Consider the following 17,338-nt stretch of genomic DNA (forward strand, 5'->3'; position numbering starts at 1 on the left):
TGAGATTCCATTCTGATATGGGCCCAAATTTTGAATCCGCAATGATGAAAGAGTTTTGCCACTTGTACGGTACAGCTAAGAGCCGAAAAACCCCTTACCATCCGGCCGGGAATGGTAGAGTAGAGAGGGTGAATGTGAATAAGACATTACTGGGAATGCTGCGTACTTTAGAGAGAGACAAGCAGGACAGGTGGCCAGAATTTCTCCCCGAGTTGATGCAGGCATACAATAACACCATACATGGGGCTACAGGGTTTACACCTTCATATTTGATGTTTGGCCGTTCCTTGCGGACACCAGTAGATATGAGCCTTGGAGTAGGAATAGGACAAACTAGAAAAGATTTGACTGGGTGGGTACAAGAACACCATAAAAAATTGAGTTGGGCTTATGCATCAGCAAAAAGAGCCATGGATAATACTGCAACACTATCTAAACAGACATATGATCGTAGGGCCAAAGCTACCCCATTGTTGGCAGGTCAGCGTGTGTGGGTTCGGAACCGAAATAGGCGGGGACGTGGGAAGTTGTGCAGTTGGTGGGACCCTACGCCTTATGTTGTACTAGAGACTTTGGGAAATACTGGACTGGTGTATCGGGTGAGACCAGAACAAGGGGGAAAAGAGAAAAGTTTACATCGCAATGCCCTTAAGCTGTGTTCTGCTGCTGAAGTAAGACATCCGGAACCTATAGTGCCTGAAGAGACTAGGCGACAGTTGGATCCCATGCCTTATAGTATCTGGGTTGCCTCAGAGCCTGATCATGTGAATGAAGAGAACCCGGTTAGACGTTCTGTACGTCCGAATTTAGGGCAACGTCCTGTGCGGTATAAATGATTTTAAGTAATCGCAGGGACTGCTGATCTTTTAGTGTGGGGGGATGTGATGGGAGTGAATTATTGATGAATGTATTTTGATACACATTTTAATGTTATATGATTGACTCCTCGATCAAATGACTTTTTGTACTATGTTCATTTCCTAACACCTGTGCATAGACTAATCAGTGACCTAGTGTCATAGGCTGGTTAAGAGAAAGGTGGAGACTGTGGCCCTTTAAGACCGCGTGCTTGAGAGACAGGTGTGTGCGTCGTCTGAACTGCGTCAATTACGTGTGTGCGGGGTGGGTATTTGTGTGGGTATTTGTGTGCACCTGTGAGTTATAGTTAGCTTTTTCTTGCATTGGACTGGAGATACTGGTAGTTGTTTCTTATTTCTTTCTAGTACACTATAATCTCTGGATCTGTGGAGACCTACATGCTGTGAGACCAACCTAGGACATTTGTTCATTCACCATAAGGACATCATACCAGACTGTGCTGAGGACTGCATTCCTTTTGATAACCGCTTTTAATATTGAGATCATTTTATAGTCTAATAAAAGTATTTTTGTAATTCAATCTATCTGTTGAGTGTCAATACTGTCCAGCCCTCAGTGAATGATTAACTTGGGTCCTGGGTTCCATTTAAAAACAACCTATGGTGGCATAGTCGGCTACTTATATTTAATCGGGGTTAATATAGTATTGCTGATTTTATTGTAAAAAGCCCCTTTTAATTCTCATTTTGCTGCGAGATAGCGCGCCACATGTGTATTTTAGTGACATTTAACATATTGTTAATACATTTTGTATACTGTTTACAAAGTTGTATATCATAAACCTGTCATCTCTGACGTTTTGCAATCTTTATAAATAATAATAAGACCATAAGAGGCATTGAGTTTTGACATAAACACGGTCAGATAAGGCAATTTGTATGGGCAAAATTCAACTGAATATATTCAGACATAATACAAAAACTATGAACAAGTGCAAGATTAATTCACTTCACAGAAATATTACTGGAGTGTGAGAACCATTTTGTTATGCTGCAGTATAGCAAGACAATTAAAGGTCAGAGCAACTTTTTTTTAGGTCAGAGCAACTGCCCCTCCTGTGCACGTCCCTGACGTTGCAGATACACAAACCGTAAAACAAAGCCGTGCGTGCTTACCATTTTGAATATCAATCCTGCTAAACACTTTCTTTGTTCCACTCCTCTCGTGTTAATATTGAAATATTCGTCAAGGAACTGTTAGATTTTGGTGTATTTGGCCGAGCAGTGGTTCGGGTGGCTCGCCAATGTATTAGATTTCTCCAATACATCAAATAAGTAAGCTTGACCAGAGTTCTTTTGGGGAGAAGAATTTATTGAAGGTTTGTCGTGTAGCAGTCCTTCAGCAGCGATGTTAGCATGTCGCCCTTCAACAATCTTAACCCAATGTTCTGTGTCTTGAGACAGAACTTTATACATGAAGACATAGCCTATGGGCTACAAACAATAGAAACCTGTTAGGACCTCCCACAGGAGCTCGGTCTAACTGGCTAATGCACTCTGAGCAATGCTGATTCTTTTTATTCATTCACACCAATCAGTTTCTATGGGCCATACATCTGAATGGGGCATTCATCTGTATGGGCCATTTGGCACACACCTTTGCAGATACAGACAGAGTTGATTAAATCTAATGCACAGCAACCATGTAAATGCATCTTACTAAAGTTAACTGAAAATACACATAATCTTTCAGAACACTCAGGTAAGATGAAGTAACATTAGAACGGTCTTCTATCTGTACCGTTTTGACTTTGCTCGCTGTTTTGCTATTATTCTCGTGCACTGACTCGTTCACTAAGCTGAACAGCCAATCAGAGTTCTCTCTTTCACTGACGGCCCGACGCCGATTCAATAAGTCGAATCGGCCGAAAAAAAGCAGACGAAGACCAATTTCAGCCAATTTACATACCGAGGAAACTTAGTCGGTCGACGCACAAAAACTGCCCGACAGCCGACCGTCGGCTTGGTGTGTTCCAGGCTTTAGAGATCCTTTTCTTTATTTTCTGGTTAAGACAAGCTAATAGGAAAGAGAGGTGGCATCGCACTTGAAAGTGAACTGAAGATAAGCTACTTAATGTGAGTTTTTGTATGACTGTGTAGAGAAGATGAATCAGTGAAGCTCTTCCCACATGCAGTGCAGTGATACGGTTTCTCTCCAGTGTGGATCCTCTCGTGTGCTTTCAGATGATCTGACCGACTGAATCTCTTGTCGCAGTGTGAACACTTGTAAGGTTTCTCTCCAGTGTGGATCCTCTCGTGTGTTTTCAGGGATCCTGACTCACTGAATCTCTTGTTGCAGTGTGAACACTTGTAAGGTTTCTCTCCAGTGTGGATCCTCTCGTGTGATTTCAGGGTTCCTGACACACTGAATGTCTTGTCGCAGTGTGAACACTTGTAAGGTTTCTCTCCAGTGTGAATTCTCTGGTGCCGTTTCAACTCTTTAGCTGTAATAAAAGTCTTCCCACACTCAAAGCACACATGATTTCTTACACCAGTGTGTATTTTCTGATGTTCTTGTAAACTCTGCAGACGTGAAAAACTCTTTCCACACAAAGAACATGAATGTGGTTTCTCCTGTGAATGAACTGTCATGTGTCTCCTCAGGGCTGAAGCCCTCAAAAATGTTTTGCCACATTGATCACATTCATGCAGTTTCTCTCCAGTGTGGATGTTCATGTGATCCTGAAGGTGTCCTTGATGTCTAAAACTCCTCCCACACTGATCACATGAGAACGGTTTCTCTCCAGTGTGGATCCTCATGTGCATCTGAAGGTTTCCTTGTTGTGTAAAACTCTTCCCACACTGATCACATGTGAACGGTTTCTCTCCAGTGTGGATCCTCATGTGAACCTTCAGACTCTGTTTGTATGTGAAACTCTTTCCACACTGAGTGCAAGTGAAAGATTTCTGAGATCTTCTCTGATGTTTCTCCACTTCATTCACTTCTTCAGTTTCATCCATCGGGCCTGAAATTAAAGTTAAAAAGTGCTCAGTAAATCAATAAAAGAACAATTATGTAGTGAAAAAAAAAACGATCACAAGTGGACGTGCTAAACACTGGTGTAAACAGGGTCTAAAACAATTTGAGCTTGTCCACTTTTGACCACTTCCAGAGGTAGTGAAAACACATTCAAGCGGATTGCTTTGGTAGTGTAGACGCTCATGTGGTCGAGTGTGTTCAAACAGACACAAATGCGTAAACATTATAACACCCATTATATTGAAAGCTCGTACATTTACCTGCCCATAGACCGTCCCCTCAAAGAAACAGAACAAAAGTGGATAATAGAGATGGATAGTGATCCAACTGACCAAAACGCATCTTAAAACCTGGAGCTTATTTCATGTAAACAGGATTAGACTGCGGCTTCATAAGCGGAGCTGATACGGGAAGTCCAGCGCAGCGCGAAAGTGCACTTTCTGAGATATATAATTTTTCTCGTGACTCGTGAGATTGTCGTTTACATTATTAATTAGGGGCCAAGCCCCGAAGGGCAGCACTCAGCACTCAGTAGCTTCGGGATTTCTTCGCTGTATTCTCGCTTTTTGCTCGCAGGTTTCTCTCTAGAGCTCCCCCACAGCTTCGGAATAGATATTTGACAACACTGTTGTAAAAACTCGTTGGTGATTCTCAGACACCAGAGGCTAGCAGATCAACGACATCAAAGCAGATGGGATATTCTTTAAAACGTCTTCTTCATTCGGGTTCGGACAGCGTGAGGGAGCGCAATAATGACAGCATTTTAGCAGATTTCTTTTGGCCGTAAAGCAATTGTTTACATCGCGAGACCTGATATCACGCGATACTTCCTGACGCGGCGACCCGCCGGCGGCCCGCTGGCTCAAAGTTGCAAGTGCGTATTTTCCGCTCACGGGCACCAGGGGGGTGCGAAACGACCACCATTCAACCCGAAATAAGTAATATAACCATTCCAATGACTCCGAAGCTGTTCAGTTAAGGTAAAAAAAGTTACTTAGTTCACCTTTAAGACCCAATGCTGTAAATGCAGTTTTTTTTTCTAGGCTATCATAATTTTTATGAAGATCATGCAATCATGACCATGCCGGTATATGTCACTCAGGCTTCACTAACGTGATTGGTACCATAGACTATAGGCTGACCATAGACTGCCATCAAGGCCTCAATGAAGGGGATTATGTGAACAGAAAGGGGGTTCACAATGTAAATGTGCAGCCCAGTTACTATTGAGATTCTTAATATTCCAGATTAGTAATATTATATCAAACAAACAAAAGGCAGTTGACTAAAATCTTCCATATCACAAATGTGAAAGCAAAATGGCCAGGATCTGTGCATGACTGAAGAATTTTCAGAGATTCACATTTATGCACATTATTTGAAAGTGGTAAGAAAAGTTCCACAATTAAATATCAAGCTCACTGTATTACACACACTTATGCTGATCCTAACAGAACTGCATTTCTTCATAGGTGATTATGACATGTTCCTGCAGACAGGTGTTTTATGACCCCATTCCCTGACCCAAACCAGTTACAATGCAGCTCTAGCCAGGACAAGGGCACACAATGAAATGAACTTTGGCTAAAGGGAAGATTTCAGTGTCTGAAAAGTTGAAATGACTATACGGCCTTAATTTAATGCAGCAAAAATTATTTTGCAGTGTAGGCTACTAAGATCTTCTTTTTTTTCAGCCTTTTTCTTGGTTGCTTTTATAAACAGAACATCATTTATTTAACAGTGCCTTTTATAAAAGAGACTATAATATAACTAAAAATTACCATTATGTAGAATATTTTTGTACTTCACTTTTATTTGTTCCCATGTTCTAGTGTGGTGACTCTGACATTACAATGAACAAAGTAATTATGCAATTATTAAAATACAAAAATATAGGCTAATAAGTGATAAAAACATCTAGCATGGCCACTTCTAACGGATTTAAATTGTCTGCTACTCTTTGCCAGCCCTTTCTCCTGGCTTTTGCAGACTTTGAGGTGTTCCCTGGCGTTTTGATTAAACATTAAAATTCCGAATAAACTTTGACTATTAGTTCTTGCTCTGCTAAGGAGAAAAACTGAGCTCGCTCTTTGGCCACGCTGATCAGCCAATAGCAGCGTTGCTGATCAATGTTTCTACTATCGATACATATCCCCTTTTAACCAGCGCATGAACGCGCAGTTATCTCAGATAACTCAATCCAGCGATACTAATCATATCCGGCAAGTGTGTTCGAAGAACCTAATTAGCCGGATCATGATTCGCACGATGATATCATCTTGGATGTGTCATTTGATCTCGGATGTTTTAAACAACGTACGAAGAACGAGCCCCAGCTGTAGACAAAGCCTCACAATCTTCTTTAATCCTTTTGAACATGTGATTGAAACCAAATGTGAGACATTTAAACTGACCAATCAGCAGATTACAGCTTTCCCACATCGTACTGAAGGTGTGACATTTAGCAAACCTCAGATGTACACACACATCTTGGCCGACAGACCTTTATCACTATCAGCACTTCTTTACGGATCACTAATGGCCCTTGTGGTAAGAAAGAGGGGGTTGGAGCAGGAAAGCAAACGTCTTTGTTCATTTGCAACCCTAAAGAACGCAAAAACAATGAAATATAGTTTTTCCATCACCATGTCCCTTTAGGGGCTCTGAATAAATCACATTTTTGTAGTGAGAACTATTAAATATTTGATAAACTATGCAACTACCTAAAATATTACCATTTTAAAAATACGCAATAATGCTATAATTTTAACACTCCCTGTTTTTACACAAACTAAACCACGTGTAGCAAAGTCTATTTATTTGATCATTGTGTTTAAATGTTGGCGTTTTAGCAAGATAATAACAATATTTTGGAATGTGCAAAAACTGTATTAAGACATATCCATAATTTTGGTAACATGGTTGCAGTAATTGTGAACCAGATGTAAAATAAACAGAAAAAAATGCTCAGATAATACTTATATTGTCTTACAGATAACAAACATCCTTGTTAAAAAAAATGTTTGCACCCGGTTCATATTATTTGCTGCTTTAATTATAATTCACAACTAGACTGTTCCTACTATAACAGAGCTAAATCTGATGAAGTGCTTTATAACCTTAATGTTCTTCAGCCTCACTAATGAAGAATCAGGAATAAACACCAACCTCTTTGTTCTTCAGTGTGTTTCATTCTGCAGTGTTCTGGATCTCTCATGTTCTCACTGTCCTTCAATAAACTCTGTCTTTGCAAATTTCAGCTCTTCCTGATGGTTTGATGCTCGTCTTCACTTGTAGCTGATGGGAATATTCCAGCATTTAGTGGTGAATTGCAGTGGGAGCAGCTTCACTGAAGAAGGAGGAGGAGCTTCACTGAAGAAGGAGGAGGAGCTTCACTGAAGGAGGAGGAGAAGATCTGGCAAAATAAAAAAAATAATAGTCCATCTACTTTAAGTATTTATTACGGAGCCCCTGAGGGGACCTTTGCAAAAAAATAAATAATAATAATACGGAAACTATTGCGTGTGCACGAGAAACTCATGCGTTCAATTTGCGTCACTGCCATCTATATAAGAAAACAAGAGCATGGATGTGGATGCACATGAATTAATCGAAATCTATTTTAAATTAGGACTTCAATATAAAGACATATATAACATAAGATATAATACATGAATTCTTTTCTGACATGTTTTGTAAACATTATAAACATTATAAAATACATTAAAATCAGCACATTTACTCAAAGGCTAAAATTTGTTGTTGTTCTGAAGTGTCTTTTTTAGCAAATTCCCAAGCAAGGTGCTACTAAAGACAAGACTTAGAGACATATTTTAGTCACAATTCAAATAATTGTATTAACTTTGAATAGACTTTTAATAAACGTTCTATGTGTATTGATAAAAAAATAAAATAAACAAGTAATAATCTTCTGCTACTGAGATGGAAACATTATTTTTTTTAAGAAGTTCAAGATTGCTATTTATCTTGATCAGACTGTTCCGTCATCAGCTCTTCCTCAGTTCCGCACTGCAGATTAAAATAGTCATCCTCTGATGTGCGGATTCTTAACGCGTTTATTGCAACTACATTTCATATTTTTCTCATCAAACAACCAGACTAACGAATGGTTCGACACAACCCGTACCAAAGAGCCTAGACAGGGCTTTCTTCTGTATAGATATACTGTAAATACAGGGTAAATGACGACTGTTGGCCTGCCATGGTCGCCCTCGTCCAGTAAGTTTATAATATTAATAATGATAATAATAATAATAATAAATTAAGATATAAATCAATATAATTTGTTGCAAATTAAATATTTTAAACACTAATACAAAAAGGTAATAATTGACTATATAAGCAACCCGATCACACTAAATGCGTCTCTATAGCACACATTGTGTTTATCGTGCAATTTATACGCCAAAATGAGTTTTTACATGCATATGAAAAATACATACTCTTCTGAGTTTTATGATGTAGGCCTTTTTTTATTAAATACTATACTATACTATACTATAATTTATATCTCAAGGATGCGCGCTTGTGCGTGACGCACTCGGTCATGTTGAGAGGGAAACATGCATTATATTATTAGGCTATTCAGAAATAGTGTAAAAGACCTGTAAATAAAATACAACATTAACATTATAAACACTATTAATAACATAGGCTATGCATATTTTACTTCCCCTTACTGGCTAGCCAAATCCTTATATAGTAATCCTTATATATTGATATAAATGAATATCAGAAGACAACAAGAAATAAAAAATAAGTAACCACTTATAATAATTTAAAAAAAATACATAGTAGCCTATAAAAATAGCCCATTGTGCCTTTTATTACAAACAACCTTTAGCCTATTTTAAACGCCAAGCCTAAACAAATTTATTTGAATCGAAACTGAAAATATACCGCAAAGTTGGGTTCGCGCATCTTTCGTTCGATCCAAAGTTTAATACTGAACAGGAGTTAATAATAATTTAATAATGAACCGGCTGCGATGTCAAGTTAATGCCAGAAGTGAACCGATGTTGTTAAAGCGCGATGCGCCGGCGCCATCACTTGGATTTGTTCCTCAGCTGGGGAAATAACTTAATACTTTATCGTTTCATACTCTGTCATTCGACACAGAAAAATGTATATTTTTATTTGTGTACATTCAGAATGACTACAAAATGTCATGCCTTTGAAAAAGAAAGAAAACAACATGATGTGGACGTGTAGAACTTTATCCAAGAGCTGTTGTAAAGCCTATAAACAATCTGTTACAGTAATTTCCTATTATCTATGCAAAAGCTGCTTTGCAACCATATTGTTAAAAGCGCTATATAAATGAAGGCGACTTGACTTGACTAGAAATCGAATATTCAAGCTGTTTATTCAATTTTCTACCTCAGAATGAAAAACGTTTTAGAAATATTGTTTATAAAACGAAAAAGGAACTCTTTTTAAAATTTTATACTTTAAATATTAAATAAAAAAACGACTGAACGAAAGATACACTGATTCAATTACACTACTAATTGCAGTCTGGATAAAAAAATTCAAACCTTTATCTAAAATTTATATTTTTATATTTTATATAAATTTAAAACATACTGTCTTTTTCAGACTTTCTTCGATGAACACAAAAATCTTTCGCAGAATTTTCATTGAACAGTCATCAGCTTTCTTTGTCATCATTTGCTTTCATATTTTTCATACAATGGTTGTATAGAATATTTTCACTTTCTTGTTAACTATCCCTTTAATATTTTGTACTTTATGTTAATATTTTGTTTCCCCATGTTGGCAATGTAATACATACATAAATGATATACAGGTGCTGGTCATAAAATTAGAATATCATGAAAAAGTTGATTTATTTCAGTAATTCCGTTAAAAAAGTGAAACTTGTATATTATATAGACTCATTACATTCAAAGTGAGATATCTCAAGCCTTTATTTGTTATAATTTTGATGATTATGGCTTACAGCTTGTGAAAACCACAAAATCAAAATCTCAGAAAATTAGAATATTACATGAAATCACACAGTAATTACACAGTAATACCATGGTCATTGAACCAGGTTTTGGTTCTTTTGGCAGTGTGGGCCGGTGCAAATCCTGCTGGAAAATGAAGGAAGCATGAAGTGCTCTGGAAATGTCCTGGTAGACGGCTGCGTTGACTCTGGATTTAATAAAGCACAGTGGACCAAAGTCCTCTTTTCTGATGAGAGCAGATTTTGCATCTCGTTTGGAAACCAAGGTCCCAGAGTCTAGAGGAAGAATGGAGAGGCACACAATCCCAGATGCTTGAAGTCCAGTGTGAAGTTTCCACAGTCTGTGTTGGTTTGGGGAGCCATGTCATCGGCTGGTGTTGGTCCACTGTGCTGTTCACTCAACGCAGCCGTCTACCAGGACATTTCCAGAGCACTTCATGCTTCCTTCAGCAGACAAGCTTTATGGAGATGCTGACTTCATTTTCCAGCAGGATTTGCACCGGCCCACACTGCCCAAAAAAACCAAAACCTGGTTCAATGACCATGGAATTACTGTGTAATTACTGTGTGATTTCATGTAATATTCTAATTTTCTGAGATTTTGATTTTGTGGTTTTCACAAGCTGTAAGCCATAATCATCAAAATTATAACAAATAAAGGCTTGAGATATCTCACTTTGCATGTAATGAGTCTATATACTGTACAAGTTTCACTTTTTTAACGAAATTACTGAAATAAATCAACTTTTTGATGATATTCTAATTATATGACCAGCACCTGTATACATCATCCAAACCGGAAATTGTAACGCGTGCGCACGCAAAAGTCCGTATTTTTTTTTTTTTGCAAAGGTCCCCTCAGGGGCTCCGTAATTTAAAAATGAAAAATTAAGAATAAAAAAAAAAAAAAGATTAAACCATATAAAAACATATTTGCAGATTTGCAAATATAATAGAAATTTGAAACATGGTTCATCACAGATTATTGAAATAAAAGCCATTTTAAAACTTACCTATATCCTGCAGATGTCACAATAGCTGATCGAGTCGTTTGCTCAAATCTGTTGACAATAAAATGAGCTTAATGTGTCAATTTACAGATCTGAAGACATCAGCATAATGAATGAGGAGAAAACAGGATCTATTAACATGAAATAACAGAGGCTTTTCAGCTGCTCTGATAATAGTGATGAGCCATAGACTATCAATACTCATTCAACAAGCCATTCAGGATCAGCAGATCATCTCACTTTATTATAAGTATTTGCTGCTAGAAACAGATTGTTTGAGTCAGAATATCTGCTGAAAGACTATTAAAATGCTTTAAAATTACTATTATTTCTCAAATGACACTATGAATATAAAGACAGACACTATGACACCCATCTTTATCAACCATTGTAATTTGTCTATATGAATCTAAATATAGTTTGATTTTCTAACAACAACAAAGTAGTTCGCTAACATCTTACTGTTTTGTATGTGAAGAGAAACCAAATCATGAAGACTGTATTTTAGTTAGCAGACACACGAATCGCGCAATGTTTTACTCTTCAGTTAATTCTTAGCAGTGTTCTTGTGAGTAATTCTCAGAGGCTTGATAAATACGGGCCCAGACCTTTATCACTATCAGCACTTCTACCTTTACCCAGGGCTCGACATTAACGCTTGTCCGGGACAAGTGGATCTTTTGAAGAGACAAGTAAAAGAGAATTTTACTTGCCCGACCTGACAAGTAGCCTGATTAAAACGTCAATGACAACAACAACAAAACTAACTAACTAAGGAATCACTAAACGAGAGAATTCAGATTTTACTACATTTATTGTAAGTTGTGATCAATAGTGGTCGGATAGTAAATGTATTACTGACGGTAACAATGTTAAAGGTCCCATTCCATGGATTATTTTTATTATTTTATTATGTTTCCAGGGGTGCCCTTATAATGTTAGTATGTTTTTTAGATAATTTTTTTTTATAATTTAGAAATAAAAGGCATATTTCCTAGCCTGATTTCATTCCCTGGTTTGAACACTCTGGTTGAAGGGGCGTGTCTGCTGTGAGACTTCAGTGTAAACGCCCTCTGCTGTGATTGGCTGACATGCTTGCATATGAAATATCTGGCATTACATGTGGAACTATCTGGAAAACTTTTACTATTACAGCTATTATACGTTTTTACTATTACAACTATCGGGATTAACGAATCGTGAGAAGTTTTTTAAGTATTTAGATCTATTTCAATGACATAAAAAATTGCAGTGAGCGTTGAGCAGATGACAGTCTGTTGATCGCGTGAAAAAAAGATCTTATCATTGCAACGCAGTTTCTGCACTCACTAATGATTTCACCAATGCAAACATGAGGCATATAAATACAGTAAGAGCTTCGTTGTGCAGTGTAACAGCGTCATTTTTTTCATAACGAGTTTTGGCAAGTGTCCAGATAAACTCGTGCTGTGTGATTGATTGACAGCTTGGACGACTGAGATCTTTGATCGCTTTCTGTATATTAATCACAGTTTAAGTAAGATTATTTTCATCCTACTAAGAGAAACGATGTGAAGTTGATCGCTACTTCCATATTAAATCACTACTTGTACTTACCGCTTGCTGGAATATATAGTTGAAATAGTCCCCTTCGTCAGTATGAAACGCTGAGAGAAGTCTGCTTGATATTATCCCAGGTTAGAAAAACAGTCCGTGGTGAAATGGACAGAGCAAACTAACAACTTCGAATTAAACTTTTGCGGTATCCGATTATAGATAAACATCAACCACGTCTGTTGACATTTCGCCATCAATACGCCTGTGTTCCTGTGGGCGGAGCTTAGTCTAAACACGGTTCTGGTGATGTCACTAATGAAGGAAGTAGAGGGGTGTAGTCCAATCCAGCCGTTTTTTGTAGTCAACTTCTGTTAAATAAAATATCTCGCTTGGCATTGAACTTTGAGCGTTATAATTTTACAGATATTATTTATACTCTAACAACAACATTACACACTAACTAAACTTTGAAACATGGAATCGCATGCAACGGGACCTTTAAGCAACCTCACACGCCGAGTGCTGTTTCCCGAATACCTTCACGATTGAAAATATGACATTGATTTCATTCAACAGTTCAATAAACACTTAAAATTAAGTCCCTTAGTGGAACCATTCCCCTTGGCAACAACTTCTCCCTTCTTATAACACCAGTGACATCCATGTTCCCCATTAAATTGTTTTATATTTTGGACAGTGCCGTGAGCAACACACAGACAAGATTAAACACATGAACATTCAAGCTTTGTGCATTACTGTTAGACATTCCTGCTCTAGCTGAATGCATTTATCGACAAATGGCTGCATAAAATAATCCATTTTGGGCTTAGAAGCACCAAACCACTAACCAGCCAGTAGCACATCTGCTTCTCATGTCTGGGGGAAGCCTGTCGATTATGATTTGGATTGGCCAAATGTGAAAGGGAGACGCTTTAAAAATGGGGATACCAACAACATTCCAAGTAAGTGAAAGGTTCAACTGGTCTGGATCATTTAGGGGATCTACAGCTTTATACAAGGCACCATCAAATACATCTTGAACAGCTTTTGGCCCTGGTCCATTTGTAATCCAACGTTGCTCTAAATGTTGAATCTAACATCTTTTCTTCCAATTGTTTTCTAATTGCCAGCAGCCATATCATCCTGTAGCCCAAGACTGGTTGCCCACTGAAGCTAAGCAGGGCTGAGCCTGGTCAGTACCTGGATGGGAGACCTCCTGAGAAAAACCAGGTTGCTGCTGGAAGAGGTGTTAGCGAGGCCAGCAGGGGGTGCTCACCCTGTGGTCTGTGTGGGTCCTAATGCCCCAGTGTAGTGACGGTGACACTATACTGCCAAAAGAGCACCATCCTTCGGATGAGACGTTAAACCGAGGTCCTGACTCTCTGTGGTCATTAAAAATCCCGGGATGTCCTTCAAAAAAGAGTAGGGGTGTAACCCCGGCATCCTGGCCAAATTTGCCCCTTGGCCCCTGTCGATCATGGCCTCCTAATCATCCCCATACACTGATTGGCTTCATCACTGTCTCCTCTCCACCAGTAAGCTGGTGTGTGGTGGGCGTTCTGGCGCAATATGGCTGCCATCGCATATCACAAATTTCTTCTAGAAACAATCTCTGTTGTATTATTTTCATGTCAACACTGTGAAGCTGCTTTGATACAATCTGTATTGTAAAAACAAACGCTATATAAATAAAGGTGATTTGACTTGACTACTAAGCCAATAAAATGGCGTCCACTATCCAGTGAGACAACCTTTGCTTGGAGAGAGCCTTTCCCTTCAGCTTCCCACCATAACAGACAAAGAGCTGGTCTGAGGTCCTGAAACACTGCGTTCTGTCTACGTAAGCACAGAGGGCGCATACTGGACAGAGCAGTGCCAAGGCTGGGTCTGCCTCCTCCGAGGGCATTGCTTGCATGTTCACCACCTGATCCCTGAAAGGAGTGGTAGGAACCTTGGGCATGTATTCAGGCTGGGGTCTCAAGATAACGTGAGAGTTAGCCGGCCCGAATTCCAGGCACGCTTTTTCAACTGAAAATGCCTGCAGGTCCCCTACCCTCTTGATGGAGGCCAAAGTGACCAAGAGCGCTGTCTTCAAAGACAGGAACTTAAGCTCCACTGATCACGATGGCTCAAAGGGAGCTCCCTGCAGGGCTGATAAGACCACTGCGAGGTCCCAAGAGGGTATAAGAGGAGAGCGAGAGTCCCATTTCTCCCCCCTTAAAACTTCCACTTGGTTTTGAGTGCCCTCGAAAGTAAAATCCCCTCAACGAGGGAAGTGGAGTTGAAGATCTTTCCCTATGAAATGGGACACCACTATATGCAAATTAGCGCGGCAAACCTCACTACATCACGTGCAGCAAACCTCAAACCTTACTACGTCACGCGCAGCGTCGACGTGTCTACTATTACTACTATTTTCATTCAGAAAATTTAGACGCTCCCACTTTAAGACCGAATGCAGATCTAATAATACACATTTTCTCCCAACTATTCCACAACTAACTCCCATTTAACACATAAACTGTGTTAAAGTGAATCTTCAAACCGGTCATTTAGCCATATTTTTGTCTGTATTTGATCGTTTAGATGCGCACATGAAACCCAAAGTATAGTTTGCTTGTCTATTTGCAGTCCGTTTCCGAACGCGCGCCGCCATGGGAACAGGGTCAACGTCTCTTGCGCGGATCATTGTACTTATAATAGCTCTTTTTACAATCAAACACCTCCCGCAGTTTATAATCAGCAGACACTGCATTTTACAACAATCATTGATTTGGGCTTAACGTTAGGGAAAAGTGACAGCGTGCTGTTAAGAAAAAGATGAAGCACTAGACAAACGCGGCTAGTTTTTAATAGTTTTACCTCACATCTTCTTTTTATAATCCTTGGAAGCCAAAATCGAAAATAAAATTAGATAAACTACCCAGATCAGATGTATATTTGATGGGCAGACTCTCTCGAAGCACTCGGCAGATATCATCAACATCATATAGATAGCTTTGTGAAATATTTTCTAACATTAGTGTTCAAAACTTAACAGTCCTTTGGATGTGCATCAAACTAACATATTCCAACATATTTAGAAATTTGAACATGCTTATTTGCGAATATATATCTACAATTTAATTGTTCCTTTCCAGCGGTGTCCGCCATCTTGTTTAAAAAAATTCACCGGCTTGCTGAGGCCGCAAGGTATCCTGGGTAATTTCATCTTCCACTTCGTTTTAAGCCTGCATCGGACCGCACTATGTTTTGAGGGTTGATTTTAAGGGGAGAATAGCACTCCCCCTTGCTCTTTAGAGTATTGGGACACCCTAACCCTACACAAGAACGCGTAAAAACAAGGGTTAGGGCAGAAATCTAGGGTAAGGGGAGGTATTGGGACAGGCCCTTAGTCTTCTCGCCCCCCTCAGGAACCTGATGACTGGGTCATGCTGTCCCACCGTTTTCGACTCCACAAGGTTGTGGTGCGCAGAGATTGCAGCCACGTAAACCTTCAGGGTGGAAGGAGACAGCCTTCGTTCTAACCATTCTTGAGTAAGGAGAGCATGGACCCGACCGTGCATTTTCTGGGGTCTTCTCTGCGAGAAGAACACCAGGAGACGAAGAGGTTCCACTTCAACGCAGTCTACACAGTCAACGCAGACATGCAGTCATAGGTGTGTCTCGTGAACAGGGCCTTAGCAGAATTGATGGTATTCACACCGGAGGTGTTAGGGTACTCAAACCTGACGCGTCCCGTCCAGGACCCACACATGCAGGTACCACAGATCGGGACGTGGGTGCCAGAGGGTGTCCCGTCTCTGAGGGATTGGCTAGGAAGGGTCTGTCACGAGGAGCACCAGTTCAGAGAACCAAGTCCGTGTGGGCCAATAAGGCGCAACCAAAAGGACCTGTTCTTCATCCTCCCTGATTTTGCACAGGACCTGTGCATTTTCTGGGGTCTTCTCTGCGAGAAGAACACCAGGAGACGAAGAGGTTCCACTTCAACGCAGTCTACACAGTCAACGCAGACATGCAGTCATAGGTGTGTCTCGTGAACAGGGCCTTAGCAGAATTGATGGTATTCACACCGGAGGTGTTAGGGTACTCAAACCTGACGCGTCCCGTCCAGGACCCACACATGCAGGTACCACAGATCGGGACGTGGGTGCCAGAGGGTGTCCCGTCTCTGAGGGATTGGCTAGGAAGGGTCTGTCACGAGGAGCACCAGTTCAGAGAACCAAGTCCGTGTGGGCCAATAAGGCGCAACCAAAAGGACCTGTTCTTCATCCTCCCTGATTTTGCACAGGACCTGTGCAAGAAGGATCACTGGGGGAAACGCATACTTGCAGAGGTCCCGCAGCCAGCTGTGTGCTAGTGCATCCGTGCCGAGGGTCCCCTCTGTCAGGGAATAAAACAAGGAGCAGTGGGAAGAGTCTAGGGAGGCAAAGAGATCAACCTGTGCATCGCCAAACTGTTCCCAAATCAGCTGAACCGTCTGGGGATGGAGTCTCCATTCTCCAGGAAGTGGCTGAACCCCTGAAAGCTCGTCGGCCGCACGGTTCAGCTCTCCTGGAATGTGAATGGCTTGACGCGACCTCAGATGCTTCTGACTCCATAGGAGGAGATGGCGGGCGAGTTGCGACATACGGCGGGAATGTAGACCACCTTGTTGGTTGATGTACGCTACTGTCGCCGTGTTGTCTGAACGGACTACTACGTGTTGGTCCTTGAGCAACGTTGGTCCTTCTAGCAACTAGAAACGGTGCAGAGCCAAGCATACAAGCATACCCGAAGGCCCAAACGGGCGCCGTGCCAGAGCACCATGTCCCTGTGTTCGGCAAACCTGGTCTCGAGAGTGAACTAGGATCAGCCAGTCGTTGAGATAGCTCAGGATGCGAACCCCGTGTTGCCGGAGTGGCAGAAGGGCTGCCTCGACGACTTTCGTGAAGATGCGAGA

General features: G+C 40.3%; 1 protein-coding gene across 1 annotated transcript in view; it reads right to left on the reverse strand.

Moving 5' to 3' along the window:
* LOC311294918 (uncharacterized protein) overlaps window positions 1–17,338 on the reverse strand; it is a 49,063-nt gene that overhangs the window by 14,648 nt on the left and 17,077 nt on the right. The window lies entirely within an intron of this gene.

This window comes from Rutilus rutilus (genome assembly GCF_951802725.1).
Source record: "Rutilus rutilus genome assembly, chromosome: 8".
NCBI lineage: Eukaryota > Metazoa > Chordata > Actinopteri > Cypriniformes > Leuciscidae > Rutilus > Rutilus rutilus.